Below are 16582 nucleotides of genomic sequence, written 5' to 3' on the forward strand. Positions count from 1 at the left end.
CAATTTTCAAGGGTTATTTTATCAATTAATTTTATTTTTATTAGGTTAAAAAAAGTTAAACAACAAAAGACAAATTAAAAAATTACAAAATATATTTCACATTCATGTACCGACTGAAATAAGCTAATTCACCGAAATTCACCAAAACCAATTGAAACTAATGCAAATAATCGGTATTACCCAGTACCAAATTTGGTATAAAAAATCATATTTAAATATACCATATTTTGGTATAATTGAAGCGTATCAGCTGGTACTAAAACAAAATTAACAACTATGATCACCCCTCAAAACTTAGCAACCATTGTTGTAACAAAATTCTAAAAACACCCCTAAGGCCAAATCAGAGACTCTTCCTCTATCAATGTCCTAATTCTATAAGACTAGAAAAACGAACAGGGGGACCTAGTTAAACAACAAAGGAAAAATCCTAAGCTCCTATTCTATCTCCACCCATGCCAGCCTTCAGATCCACTATCAATCTTAACCCTTCTCTTATACCTCATCATAACCAAACCATCCCTCTACTGATACAGTAACCATGAACCACCCTTTCCACTACCCACCACTAACAACCACATTACTAAGCTTAAGAAAACCTAAACCATACCCACTTTGCCGTCACCTAAAGAAAACCCAAATCACAAAGCATGCAATAAACTACAAAAAAAAAAAAGAAGAAACAAATAACAGCCACAATCTTCATCAAGGTAAGGAACCCAATCAAATAAAAAAAATCAAAAACTACAAAAAAAGAAAAACTAAATAGATGGAAGAGGTTCAGTAGTTGGGAGTTTGAAAAGGCTTTTTTGGGAGGGCTTGATAAAGAAGAGCTATAAATAAGAGGTAAGAGAAAAAATACCATGTCAACAGTGGCGACAATGACGAAGAACAGCGAGTAAGTGGTTTTCAGATCCGAATGGTGAAAAAAAAAAGAAGAAAAAGGGTAACAATGTGTTGAAATTTTAAAAAAGATCAAACGATGACAAATGGGTTTTCTAGTGGTTTAAAGTTTTAATTTTGATATTAGTTTTGGATAGGTTGTTGAGTTTTATGCAAAACTATCTAGAAGGGTGGAAATGATAGGTCGAGCAAAAGCAGTGGTGAAATTTTAGGACCCATAAAATGCCAGTTGGTGGCAGTCAATGGTGGCATAGTGACATTTGTCATGGCCGAAAATCACCATAAATGAAGCTTAGATCTTTTTTGTGTAAAAGGAACAAAATGATTTTAAAAAGAGAGTTTGACTTTATAATGTTAAAAAAAAAAAAAAGAAATAACTGACCCAAACCGGGCCTACTTGATTGTACTGACTCAACCAGCGATCTAAGGTTTGACTCAAATGTAACAATTCCTAGTCCAAGGGCAAGCAAGCTTAGGCCATCTTCACTTGGGAGACTTTGGGTTTTAGCCAAAAAAACATCATTTGGGGTATATTTCTTTTATCTTTTATTTATTTATTTTCTTATGTCCTTAATCTCTTTTATGTTTGTTAATATTATTTTAGGACTTGCAAAAAATAATAATTGTAGTAGTAAATAAGATGCACATACATATTCTTGAAAATTAATTTGCTTGTGGATGATTGATAAAATAAAATAAGATTTAAATAAAAAAAAGTGTAAAAAATTTGTGGTTTAAGATGATTTTTAAAAAATGGTTTTAGGAATAAAAATAGAAAAATATTTTTATGTGAAAACATGATTTTGAATACCTTACCTAGATCTTGGAGGGAATTCAAATAATTATTTTTACAAATGAATATTATCTTAGTTTTAAAAATATTTATATGAATCTTTCAAATGAAAAATCAATATTTTTAACCCGACCTAGATATTGGGGGTTTTAAAAAAGGATGTAATAGGACAAAAATATTTCTAATACCAAAATTGTCACTTTTATCCTAAATAAAATCTATTTAGAAAATAAATGTAATTGCACACATTATTTAATTTATATTTATATTATCATATAAGCATTTTAAGCATTAATAATAAATGTCAAACAACAAAATCCAAATTTCAAAAAATATATAGAATAATATTTCTAAAAAAATAATTTTGGAAACCTATCCTAGATATTAAAGGGAGATCAAATCATACTTTTACTAATGAGCATCATTTAATTTCTAGTAAAAGTTAATCATGAAAATTTCCCAAATAAAGGATTAATTTTCCTAAAATTTTGCCTAGATATTAGAAAATTAAAGAAAATTCTCTAACCAAAAAAATAATAAACAAAATTTCTTTTATCACTAAATGTTTTTTAAAATAAATGATAAAAAAATATAAAAGAGATAAAGTTAAATGGAATTAAATTGGTCATTTGCATATTTTAATTTATATTTGTATCATTCATCTGCTTCATATGACATCACTCTATTTTATTTTTGTAAAAAAAATGTAAAGTAATAAATGGTGATTTTGGAAATTCATTTTTTATTGGAAATAAAAGCTAATATTTCTAAGTAAAAATAGTTCTTGAAACCGTACCTAGATATTGATGAGTTTCTTAAAAGTTATTTTTAATAAAAGAATATTATGCTAAATTTTAAGGGATATTTTGAAAGTTCTAAGAGAAAAAATATTTTTCAAAATTCTGCCTACATATTGAGAAATTTAAAAATGTTTTAAAACTAAAATTTTCATTTTATTTCTAAATAAAAAGTTTTAAAAAGAATTTTACAAAAATAAATAAAATTAAGAGAATTATTTTAAATATTTAAATTAAGACTTTTTTTTATCAATACTAAATATAACATGTGATCAATTGATATTGTTTATTGTAGGGGTACTAATCTTTTTCCATGCATAACTATATTCCCAAACCCATCTTTGATTTTAAATACTTAAATTATCTTTTTGATAAACTTTAAACTAGTTTTAAGGTTTTATAAAAAAGAATAAACTTTTTAGGTGACCAATCGCACCTAACAAAAAATATTAGTAGCGACTCCCCATTTTGATTTTGATTTTAAAATTTCGTCTAATGCTTTTGAAACCATTATGATAGTTTGGTGACTCCACTAACGACTATTTATGAAAGTTAGGCCCAGATTTATCATATATTATCCTAAGTTTTGATTTAATGGTTTTAATTGATATTTGACTTTGATTTCTTTAACTCTAATTTTGTTTTTAAAAGAAAAATAGGAAAAGAAAGATTTTGCATTGTATATTTTAATTTTGTTATTTACTTTTTATTATTACATTTTGTATGTATTGTTCTTAATAAATGTTGGGCATTTAGGATAGAAGCTATAATGTTATAAAATATTGACATTTTCCTTCGCACACATTCACATGTGCATTGCTTGCATGAGTTGTATGTCCAGGCTCTAACCTTTTTAAGAGGGGGTGAAATTCGTACACTCTTGTGAGGTGAATACCTCCATAATGACTAGCAAAAAACTCCCATCCAGTTTGAACCCTTTCCATTGGTAGCCTATTATGAGTGAGGATCGAGGTACCTTATTAGTCTATGATGAACGATAATGGAAGGAATAATTTGAAAACCTTTAGATGTATAAATCCTAACCCAACATATAGTGAACCTTAGGTAAAGCCATGTCGACCTTTTTACAAAAATTACTCGAATTAGGATATGTGAGGAGCATTTTGATACAACTTGTATTTAAGAGGTAATAATAATGCAAAGGAAATTAAAATTTTAAAAGCAAAAAGAAGAAAAAAATTAAAAAATCCTTCTAATAAAATTTGCTTTTAACATACTGTTTGATTTGTTTAACGTTTGTCCAAATTTTGCATTTTAAAAAAAATATTCTTTAGAAAGATTTTTTTTTATTTTCCAAAAAATAAAAATAAAAATAATTTAAAAAAAAAGAAGTTTTTCTTAATTTTTTTATTGGTCAAATAATAAATATAAGTAAAGGAAAAAAAAAAAGAAAAATCTTTGAATTTTTAGTCATTTCATGTGCTTTTTTAGGAAATGATTTCTTAAATTCATATTTCTTTCTAGCAAAAATCTTGATTTGGGTTACTTTCCCATGCATTTCATTTGATCCTTTTTGTATTCATTTCATGCACATCTAAATGGTAAGGTCAATTTCATTGGATTTACATAATACATACATTCCATTCCATACAGAGATATCTTACCACATAATACGTTAGTGCATTTCACATAAGCATGTTTTATTATTCATGTACCTACATCTCATTATTCATGTAGCATATTATTGTGTTTTATGTATATGGACTCACGAATGATATGATTTCGATGAAACTAGCATTGTACAATTGCATTTCATGTGATTGCATTTCACCACACTTACAACAGGGCATTGCATTTCTTGCATACATATTTATGAGTGATATGATTTTTATCATTTGAACCTTATAGAAAGCCCCATTGTCTTAAGTATCTTTGTATTTTACAACATTCTCTTGCAATAATTATCATTACATCATGCATCTATGGGCATATCACGTATATTTATCATCATACAAGCTCGTTTGATTTTATGTTTTTTATTTTTTATTTTTTACCTCATATTTATTTTTTCTAAATTCTATTAGAAGGTAGACATTTGCTTTGGTTAACATCAGAAGCTAAAAATATGGAGGACAAATTGAAGACATGAATTAGTGCTCTAGATCACAATCAAGACTTGCCAAGTTCATGAAAATGGTTGAGAGATTCAATGAAGTTAATTTGGTTCCATCTCAAGGGTTTTTATCAATTCTAGCCCAATAAAGTCTAAAAAATTCATGGAGTCAAGATTAATCGATTTCTATTAGGTCCAGCACTTTTTTTTAGTATACTAAGGCATTCAATGGTTCGAGCAATGATCGAAGTTTAGACAAGGTCATGAAAGGAATGAATGAGTTGATAACATAAATGATTGAGCTCAAAAGTTTGATGTTTAAGATGAAGTCATTAGATTTCATATAACACTCACAAACTATTTTAAACCTAACTCAATCCCTTATCATGCTTACTTTCGACCTCCTTTTCAAATGCATAGGACCAAGCCTTCAAACTCCATGTAGTCTTTAAGGATTCCATACCTAAACTTATATCCTTAGCTTGTTATTCCCTCAACTAGTTGTTCCACAAATTTCCCACATTCAAACTTATGCACTATTTCCAAATACTGGGGCTCGTAGCCAATCTATTGCCCAAAAACCACTCAAGAAGAAAAAACCATGCACAATTAGATTCTATTCCTATCTCATATGGAAAATTTTTTTTCCCATTTGGTTCAAAAACACCTTATTGCCCTTGTGCCTTTAGAGCCCTAAATACTTTAAAATAGTATGACCCAAATGTAATATGTGAATACTATGGTGGAAATATGAGGCATTCCATTGATGATTGTGAGGTTTTCAAATACAAAGTGCATCACCTATATATGCAAATGGCTCGATTCGATGACAATAATAGGCTAGGGATCTAAGGATGATGAGAATGAGTTAGCATGATAGTGAACATTGATAAGTTCTTCCTTTAAAAAGATTTTCGAGCAATAAGTTGCTAGGAAAATGAAATGTTTTGCAAAAAAATATAGTCCTTAAATTTTTTTATTTTGTAAATATTTAAGAAGAATGATATTTTGTTTTAACTATGGTGTTGTCTTTTCCAATTTGGATGTGGATTATGATTTTGAATTTCTCTAACTTTTATCTTTGTTCCAATTTATGCACATTTTATTGAAGAGCTTTGTCATTCATTCTTTTATTCATTCATTCATTCGTACATTCACATAATAAAATTCAATTCATATGTGCCCTAGAGAGAAAAACAGTTTCTTAAGGATTAGTCTTATCAATTTCTTTTAGGATTGAAAGAATATTAAATTGGTAAAGGGTGATGTAGCCTGGAAGGATGAAATGGAATGAATACAAAATAGAATGTCAAAGAAGACAAAAGGTATATGGAAAATGGAATAGACTATAAAAGAACTTTTTGCTGAAAGAAATAATTAATCCTAATGACCTAGCAATTTTTAAGGATAAACTTTCAATGTGACTCATTTACAATCATGTCCAACTCAAAGGGCAAGTTTTTTTTTACCCTATTGGCGTTCCTAGTTCAAGACTTTTAGGAGAGAATCCATTAAAAATGACATGGGATTCAGATGCATAAAAAAGGTATAGCCTTTTAAAAGAAAGGATTCAAGCTATTAAATGTAAGGATAAACCTTACGATGTAAAAGAATTTTATCTGGTTCCAAATGTGGTCTTTTTGCCTAAATTCAAAGTTTTGATATTTGAAAGTATGAGGGAACCAAATGCCCTAAGACACATTTGGCTCAATACTTTTAGAAAATGGTTAGGTATGCCTATAATGAAAAATTACTTATTCATTTCTTTCAAGAAAGTTTGAACGGGACAACAGCCTATTAGTATTATAGGTTGGAAAGAGGCTAGATCTGCACTTAGTGAGATTTATCTTAGGTATTCTTAAAGTAGTACAACATATGTTGGAGATAGTCCTAAACCAATTGATTTTTCAAAACATAAAAGAAGAGCCCTAATGAAAGCTATAAAGAATATGCTATTAGATGAAAAGATGTAGCATCGTAGTAGGACCACATTTTATTAATGGAGAGCTGAATTTCTTGTTTGTGGATACATTTCCTCCTTTATACTATAATAGGTTGATTAGCAATACTTATTCAAATTTTGTAAATTTACTATTTGTTATGGGTAGAATTGAGGATGGGATAAAATGAGAAGAATTATGGATGTTAGCACAAAAACTAATAATGAAAGAATGGGGGATAGTTTTTGTGAACATGTCCAAGAAACAACTATTGAAGGGCAAAGCAAAAAAAACCTTGGCATAATACAAGAAGATCTTTTAAATGCTCATTTTCATTGGTCACACAAGTCAGTAATCTATCATAACCCTTTTGCGATCTAATGCTTTATGCTAGTAATTTTTCTTAACCATTTTGTCCTTATATCACAATGTCTTTTTCCTAGACTCTTTCACCATGGATATTCATAAAACAAAAGATTAATCTAGGTTATCTTCAAAGTTGTAGGAGAAAAAAGAGTTAAAAAACACCACTCACTTCCAATGTTTTACACAAAGCTTTTTCCTCTACTTGTTAATAATTATATGATTTTCATTATCTCTAAAAAGCTTAGAAAGTCTCCTTACCCAAAGTAGTACAAGCCTAATGCTAAATGCGAATACCATGATAATGTCAAAAGATATTTCATAAAAAATTACACTATTTTCAAAAATAAAGTTTAATCTTTAATCATTGCAGATCCTATGAAATTTAAAAAGTTGGTTGATGGCTATGATAATTAATGCCACTAGCATTAAAGGTCAAGATTCTAAGGTTGAGATGTCAATAAAGGCCTTTTTTTTTTTGTTTAAGCTTGTATATCATTTTAAGAGCACTATCGAGGATATGAATTTTGGATTGGGCTTGAATATTTGCATTGAATGAATGGACATAATGTATCATAGTATCTCATGAATTTGTGAATATTGTTGTTTAAGGTTTTTAATTTCTTTTATGTTTTAAATTTTTAAGATTTTTCTCGAAAGAAAAAAAATAAAAAGAAAATTGTTGGATTTGAATAAAACCCTACATAATTAATTCCAAAATCGTAAAAAGAGAAGAGAGTGCCCTGAAAAAAGAAAAAAATGAAGAAAAAAGAAAAAAGAAAAAATATCTTTTATAATAAAAAGGTGAAAAGAGTATCGAAAAAGTTAGTGGTCACTGTTAAAAATGAACTCATCCCAATAAATACCCTTACATTTTCTCTCTAAAGACCTTAATGTCGTGAATCATTAAATAAGATAAGAGCTCTAACTTTTCAAGGAGCATATATTTGAATTCCTTAAATTAAATATTTACTTGATTATTCCATGATAAAAATGATGATAATTTAAAATTTTTTCTTGGTGGATTTCTTGAAAATTAAGCAAACATGACATTTTTTTAAGGCTTTAGTCATTAGTTATCTGATATGTGTCAAGATTATGCTAAATCTTCATCTCTTCAAACAACCTTAAACACACCAATCCTTCTATTCTCTACCAAAAATCATCTTTGCTCCGTGTCTTAGGGCACATTGGCCAAAAAAGCGAGACCATTCTGCCCCTAAAACAACTTGACTTATGCCATAATTTTTTCTTTAAGTGGGATAACATAAGCAATTTGAGAACCATTTCTACATGATTCTCATCATTATATAGACCTTTTTTGAATGGCATATCTAGATAGAACACCTCTATGAATTGTGTTTTTGACAAAACAAATTAACGTATGAGTTATATGGTGCATATAAAAATAAAAAAGGAAAAAGAAAAAGGAAAAAAGCAAAAACAAAAAAAAAATGATTATGACATCATGTAGTTGAGAAATTCAAATAAATCCAAACAAAGACTTGAAAATCTAAAAAAGCCAAAATTTTTTAAATAAACTAGAAAGAGATAACCAAAGAACTCAAAATAAAAAGAAAAGTTAGGAAAACTACAAAAATCTAAAAAAGAAAACTTTGAAAAAGCTTTTTTTTCTAACTTATTTCCTAAAATGGAATGCTCTTCAATTTAAGTGATTCTGTTTGAGATGACAAATGGCTATCTTTCATCATCCTTTCACAAACATGAAAATTATCTACTTGCTCCCCCTTTGAGCCTAATGTATTCTTTCTAAATAAACCTTAACAAGAATCACTCTCCACACTAGGGGGCAAAAAAGAGACATATTCAAGAATTTGTCACGGTGAAATCTTACTGAAGTATAAAGAAAGAGTGTATATGTTAAGGGGCAAGTGTCTAATAAAATGAGTTTGCAAAAAGTTTTTAACTCACTCAATCAGAAGTGAATATGTGTAAAAAGAAGTAAAGAAAAAAAAGGCAAGGAAAAAATAATAAAAGAATACAGTGGTAAGTGTGGAAAAATGAAAAGACAAATGTCCTAAAGGGAATCTTTCATATGATATGAATTGATCCTTGGTTTGATCACCTTTAAACACATTTTGAACCTATTTATCTTTTCTTTCAAAACCTCAAACCAAGGCCTATGTTACATGCTTTATAAATTCCATTTTTATCAAACATGAATGCTTAAGTTGAAAATTTTTCCCTCATATAATTACCATAAAACCTATGAGTCTTTTATCTTTGTTCATTGTTTAACTAACTATTTGAATCATTTACCCATTTTGGATGAAATTTGGATTATTAAGTGCATGATGAAATAATCAAGAAAAATGCAAGAACAATGAAGGAAGAATGAAGATCCAGGGTGAAAACTCCAAAAAGGTCAGTTTAGAGTAAATTTGAGAACTTTGAAACTAATCTTGATGCTTGATAAAGCAAAAGTGGTAAATATGAAATGATCTAGACCTTTGGAAGATCCAAGAATATCGATGCCATGAAAGTTTGAAATCCATTGAAAGAATTAATTTTAAAAATTTAAACATTCTTTCCATTTAAAAATGGCTTTCTAAAATCTCAAGCCCATCATAGCTAGCCTTGACAACATTTATCAAAATGCCAATTAGAATACTAAGAAAGTGTCAAATAGGTTTGGTTTTTGAGGAATTCATTTTTTTTAGAAAAATTTATGTTTCATTTGTGAAATTAGATAGAAAAGTATACATCTCTTTTATTCCCTTCAAGTTGTGAAACTTTCTCAAATGAACCGTGACCTCAATGTGCTAAACCATTCAATCCATTTTATAATTATCACCTCTTTCATTTCTAATAGGGAACATCAATTTTTAAAAGACTCGAAAGTCATATTTGTTTCAATATTTCATTGTTTTTTTCCATGATATTTAATAATATGGCACAATTTTATTGGTCATTTTAAAATTTTTTGAGTGAGTAGTCACTCATTTTTGTGAAAAATAAGGACATCACATATGGTGTCAAAGAAAATTATCAAATTGTGAGAATCTTTAAACCAATTCAGATTCAAGAAAGAAAAATTTTATTTTTTATAAAAGAAACATGGTGGTTTGCCTTCTTAATTCTATGATCGAGTTCAAAATGCATGTTGCATGTTGTATGTTGAAAATGAAAGTAAAAAGGAAAGCATGTTGAAAAATGAAAGAAAAATTAAGAGAGCTTGTTTGAAAAGTAAAGAAAGCAAAAATTGGTAAAGAAACAAAACAAAAATAGGTGAAGGGTAAGCTGAGATCTTTTTGGAAAGAAGTTAAAGACTTGATTTGATAGGTAATGAGAACAAGCAAAATTGAGAAAAAAATTTTGAAAAAAAAGATATATTTAGCATTTGCATCTTTCGACATGCATCTACATCACCATTTTAAATGTTGATGTTTGCATCCTTATTTGGGCATAAGCATCATGAATATTTTTGCATTTGCACGAGTATTGACAATTTTGAAATGAAGTTTTGTAACTGTAGGGAGCATTTGCATTATTAAAAAAAATTTACAAATTTTCATTTATACCTTTAAGGCATCTATATCACATATGAAAATTGGCATTTACATTTGTAAGGGGCATTTGCTTCATAAAAAGGAAATTTGTTGCTAAAAAATTTGTAATTATATCTTTGTAGGGTACATTTGCATCAAGAAAAAGAAATTTGCATTTGTATCATTGTTAGGGCATCTACATGGAAAGAAGATTGGAATTTGCATCATTGTGATAAGTTTTGTATTCGCAACTTTGTTGGGTATATATGCATCTTTGTTGGGTATATATGCATAATGGAAAAGATATTTCCATTTTAATCACTAGAAAAGAATTTTGTATTTGTGATCATTTGTGTTAGTGTAGAGATATTCACATTTTTACCATTTATCTTGTATTAGACATTTGTATCCTACTTCTATTTGTCAAATTTGCAAACATTAAGGAAAAAAGATATGGGGTTTTTTTTTAGTTTTGAAAAAAATAAAAGAAAAAAATTATCAAGGAAAAAATCTGTCAAGGAAAAAAAATAAAAGAGAAATAAGAATATGTCCAGAGAAAAACAAAAGAAAAAATATTAATAAAAGAAAAAAAAAGAGTTAGTTGAAGAAAAGGAAAAATTGCCAAAAATTGGAAAAGATACATGATATCCAATAAATAGGAAAAATAAGACAAGTTCTTCTAAAAAAAAAAAAATGTCAAGAATTTTTTATAAAAATGATGAGATTTTTAAGATGAGATTTTTTAAGTGCATTCTAGTTGGCACTAAAATTTTAAGCCTAGTTAAGTTAGCATTGGATGAGATTTTTTAAGCCTAATATAGCTAGCACATAGGTTTTAAGCCCGGTTAAGTTTGCATTGAATCAGATTTTTTAAGCCCAATCTAGTTAAGATCAAAATTTCAGGCCCAATGAAGTTGGCATCATTTGAAAGAGTTTTAAGCCCAATCCAACTAGCACCAAGATTAGATTTTCAAGCCTAGTGAAGTTGGCATCAATTAGGATTAGCAAGCATAATGAAGCTAGCCTACATAGATATTAAGCCAAGTGAAATTGGCACTAGTTAAGAAAAATGTTGTGATCGGGTCTTCTTTAGAATTCTTTTAATGGCGATATCCAAACGTTTATGAAAATTCTCTTGGTAATGATATCTGGGGCTTCTTCAGTGGTGATATCAAGGACATTTGTATTTTTGATATGGCGATATCTGAGTTTTAAAAAATCTTAAAAGTTAGATATTTCATTTTTTGAGAAATAAATTTTTAAATTGATTTTTAAGTCCTCCAAATAAGATTCATAAGTCTTCTGAGCTATATCTATTTTAAGCATCGAGATTTGTTAGACCCTCGAATGTAATCTCTAAATTCTTTGACAAGATTTGTAAGTCTTTTGAGCTGAATTTGTTTTAATATCAAGATTTATAAGACCTCTAAGCATGATTTTGTAAAACCTTAATGCATAATCTTCGAGTTGTAGTGTAATGTTTCCAAAAGTTGTGGAACTTCTAATAAAAAGAACCTTTTACATTTATTTTCAAAAGTTCTAAAATCTTTAATGAAAGGAGTTTTTCAAAAATTCAAAAAATAAAAAAATCCCAAAAAAACCTTGTCTTTAGTCCCAGACAAAATTGGTATCTATATCTTTGTCCAATTCCTAGTTCTTCATAATGTACAAAGATGGGTAGCTATAAACACCTAATTTTTGTCTGAGATAATTTCGTTTTGTTCAATATTTTGCTTGATTTGAATATTTTGTTTTGGGCTAACTTAAATGTTTAATTGCATTGAACTCATTTGAGCCTATTTTTGATTAATCATTTTTGGATAATTTTGCATGGGTTAAAGCCAATTCAGGTTTTATCATGTAAGCTTAAAGGCTTAATGGAAAATTGAAGCTAATAATAAGGCTCGTGTCCATTTTGTCAAGTTTTAAATTAATTAAAAACAAAATCAAAAAGAAAAAATTTGGTTCACTTTCTCTTCACCCCAAAACTAGCACTATTTTTAGCTATCGCCTATTTTTCCCCTCATGTTTTATCTCATTTTACCTTATCACAACTGGATGAAACATCCATTACTTTCTCTTCACCCAAAATTCAACAAGCATCACCCTCTAAAACTCAATAGCCACTACAACAACAAAACTTAAAAAACAACCTTAAGGCCATATCAAAGACCCTTCCTCTATCAATGTCTTAATTCTATAAGACTAGAAAAATGAATAAGGGAGGACACAGCTAAAAATACCAAAAAAAAAATAAAAATCCTAAGCTCTTACTTTGTCTCCACTCATTCGAGCCCTTTGATCCACCCTCAACCATAGCTTTTCTCTTAATCCCCATCACAACTAAACCATCCCTCTGCTCAACCCTCTGCTTTAAATCTTTCTTTCCCCTTCTCTTTCTTCCCTTTCTTTTATCTCCCCTCTTTCTAGAAATCGGATGAACTCCGGTTGAACTTCAATCGAATTTTGGAAAATACTGCCATAATCTAGGTTGGACTATCGGATGGTCGATGAAAAATTCAACATTTGTCAAAAACTTCACCGAATTCTGGGAATCCTATTGAAAACTTCAACCGACATCGAAAAACTAGTCAAAAAATTCAACCAGCATTGAAAATTTTCACCGGAATCTGAAAATTTTTCAAAAAATTTCCAAAAAAATATTTCCAAAAAAAATTTTAAAATTTTTTTCTTTTTCTCTACTTGCTGTGTTTTGTGTTTCTATGTTTCTTCCTGTGTATGTGATCCATGGATACTTATAGGGTTTAATCAGAAGAGTTTCTTATTGACCCTAATTCTCTCTTTTCATAGAATTCCCAAAAAACGTGAAACTATATCTTTAAACCAATTGAGTCCAACTTCAATCCTACCAGCCACAATTCATGGTAACTTTTTCTTCTATTTTTTTCATTATTATTTTATTTATTTATTTTTTATCACCTAAAAAAACTAATAATAAACTAATAAAAATACAGATAAATCAAAATGAAGAATAATAACTAACCAAAAAATAATAATAATAAATAGAAGAATGGCCAATTGGGCTTGATAGACTTGGCCTTATTGAATTGGGCCTAATGGGCTTGGGCTCGGACCAAGTAGGGTGTCTACAATAATTTTTGGGTTTAGCTTTTTTTATTCAAGATTATTTTTTCGTTTATTTGGATTTTGGGTTTATATTTGGGTATTCTTAGACTTACTTGGAATTTAATTTAATTTTTGGGTTTTAACTGTTTAGGTTTGGATTTTTTATTCTAGGAGTTTTTTGTGGTTTTATTTTTTAGTTTTGAATTGATCCTAGATTTTAGTTTTTCCTAGGGAATTCTGGGTTTGTATATGTTTGTAGATCTTTTTGGAATCAAGGTTGAATTTGTTGTTTATTAGTGATTTTTTTTATTTTTTTTAGAAACACTAGGTTTTTATAGGTCAAGTATAAATTTTCTGGTTAGGAGTTTGAATTTCTCAATGGCCTTTACGATGGTTGAGGGGTCTACATTGGTCATTTTCTGGGTTCTTGGATTTTTTGGAAAATTTAAATTTCCCGACAGTTTGTTGAACTTCTTAGCATTAGCTTTTGGGATTTTGGTTGGATTTCTGGGATTGTTTGGATTTACCGTCTGAATATCTAGAGAGAAGTGAGAGGAAAAGTTTGCCACACAGAGAAATAACCAAAGCCTTTTGAAGAAAACTAAAAATTTTTTACTTATATAGCAGAGTTAAATGACGCCGTTTTGGAGAAGTCCCAGGATCCACATTAACCCATAAGGACCCACACATAACCCGTTTGGTAACGTGACTTGAATTGCACGGTTTGCCTTTTCTTTTTTCTTTTAATTTTCAGTTTTGATTTTTACTTTTTTTCCTATTTTCTATTTTTTCCTTTTTTTTGTTTGTTGTTTTTTGTGTTTTTCATATTTTTATTTTATGTTTTTATTATGTAAGTGAATTAATATGATAAAAAAAATGGTTAGAGTATTTATGATGTTTTATTTATTTATTATTATTATTATTATTTTTCATAATTATTAATTAATTGCATGATATTTTATATTAATTGGATGATAATTTATATTAATTGCATGATATTATTTGCATGATAATTTTAATTGATTTTTTTCTTTCAAATTTAAAAAAAGGTTTAAAATTTTTTTTTCAATCCTACCAAACTATTGAAGGATTTAAATATTAAATTAAATCTTATCAAACTATTTGAGGACTTAATGAATTTTTTTGAAAAAATATCTTTTTAAAATCCTACCAACATATTGGAGGATAATTTTTGGAAAAAAAATATTATCAACATTTTGTAAGATATTTTTAAAAATAAATTATTTGTTTATAAAAATTAAATTTTTATTGGTTATCACAAATAAAAGTTTTTTTTAACAAAAATTAAATGAATCTGATGATAGATCCTTTTCAGAGTAGGACACTAGTCTCCATGAATACTCTTAAGGTGAGAAAATTATCTTAAATTGCTATCAAACTATTTGAGTAATTTTAAGATTAATTTTCATTAATTAAATTATCTGATAAAATATAAAAGTGTTCTAAGACTTGGATAACTTGAAATCAAACTACTACCGTCCTTTGGATGGACGTTGTGAGGCTGTTATAATATTTCTCACATATAAATGCACTTTCAAACTTAAAATCTAGTTTCATAGACTAAAATCTACCTTTTAAAAATATTCGAATCAAGTTTAGAAATCGTCTTTAAAATATGACAAATTCAGTTAGGTGGCCAATCACACCAAAATAAAAACAAATTAATTATGACTTTATAAATTAATATCTAGCAATAGGTTCATAGATTTATACGTTATGACAATTAGAATTAATCTTACTACTCATACAATATAAATCCTTAGCCAATAATAAAGCATTATCTATTAAGAATGTCAAAAAATCTGAGGGTAGATAAGCTATTTGTCCCCCAAGTTGGGGCAAGATGTATCGTACCTGATAGCCTAAGACAGGTGACTGCAAGTCATGCATTCGAGATAACCCTAACAAGTGACCACCGACAGAACTTGAACTCAAGACCTCTTCGTCGAGGAAAGATGAACCAAGGATAGAAGTTATAACAAGAGGACCATGTTACCACCATGCATACTTTATCTAAAGCATAGGCCATCCTATTAGCTCCTCTATAAATATTTTGGAAACTAACATCACATTGGCACCCAAATTACAATAATTTTCAATAAAAATAAAATAGTTTCCAATGTGTAGCCTCTTAATTCTTACTAGACTAGTTAAATGTAATCAAAGAATGGGATTTTATAATTAATTGAACAACATTATGCCTCCCATTCACAAAAATCTATCTCAAAGCAACTTTAATAGCTAAAAATTGAACTTCTTTTTTTAAAGCTTTTTATCTAGAACAAGTTAAGATCGGAGTTTAACCACTCTTCAACATCCAATTTCTTAATTATTCTGAAAACCACCTCGTTCATCCTCAACCATGCAGACCAAAGAGCAACAATGAAAGATGCAACCTACCAAACTCTCATCTAGCCAAGAAAAGTACTCTCAAAGCATTGTAATAAAAGCATTGCCTAAAATTGCAATGAAATTTACAATAAATACCAGCTTGTACCACGTGGATGACATTAGCTAACATTTCAGGTGATAGCCGTAGGGACAAAAATAAAATTTCTCTTAAAGTTGAAGGATGGCATTATGTTGAATTTTTTTATATTTTAGACATATTTTTAAAATATTATTTTTATATTTTATTGTAATATAATTTATTAGTTAAATATTTTAGTTTTTAATAAAAATAGATTTCCAAAAATTAAAATTAAGTTAAATATTTCAAAATCTTTTTTCAAAAATTTATATCATTTTAAAATATATATATTTTCTATTACAAATATCATTTTACTAATAAATCACAATAGAAAATATTATTTTCTATCCAAAAAAGTTTATTTTTTATTAAAAAATTAAATATATTTTTCCTTTTTTATTTTTGAAATATATTTTATAAAGAAGAAAAAAGGAAAATAAAGAGAAAATTGTTTTTTATATTTCAAATATATTTTATAAAATATTATACCTAAAAATATTTTTTATTTTTTATTATGATATGATTTATCATTAAAATAATATTTTTAATAGAAAATAAATTTTAAAAATTAAAATTAAATTTAAGATATCAAAATTCTTTTTAAAAATTTCCATAGCATTTTAAC

This window comes from Durio zibethinus, chromosome 9, assembly GCF_047325235.1.
Source record: "Durio zibethinus cultivar Kanyao isolate XHJ-2024 chromosome 9, ASM4732523v1, whole genome shotgun sequence".
NCBI lineage: Eukaryota > Viridiplantae > Streptophyta > Magnoliopsida > Malvales > Malvaceae > Durio > Durio zibethinus.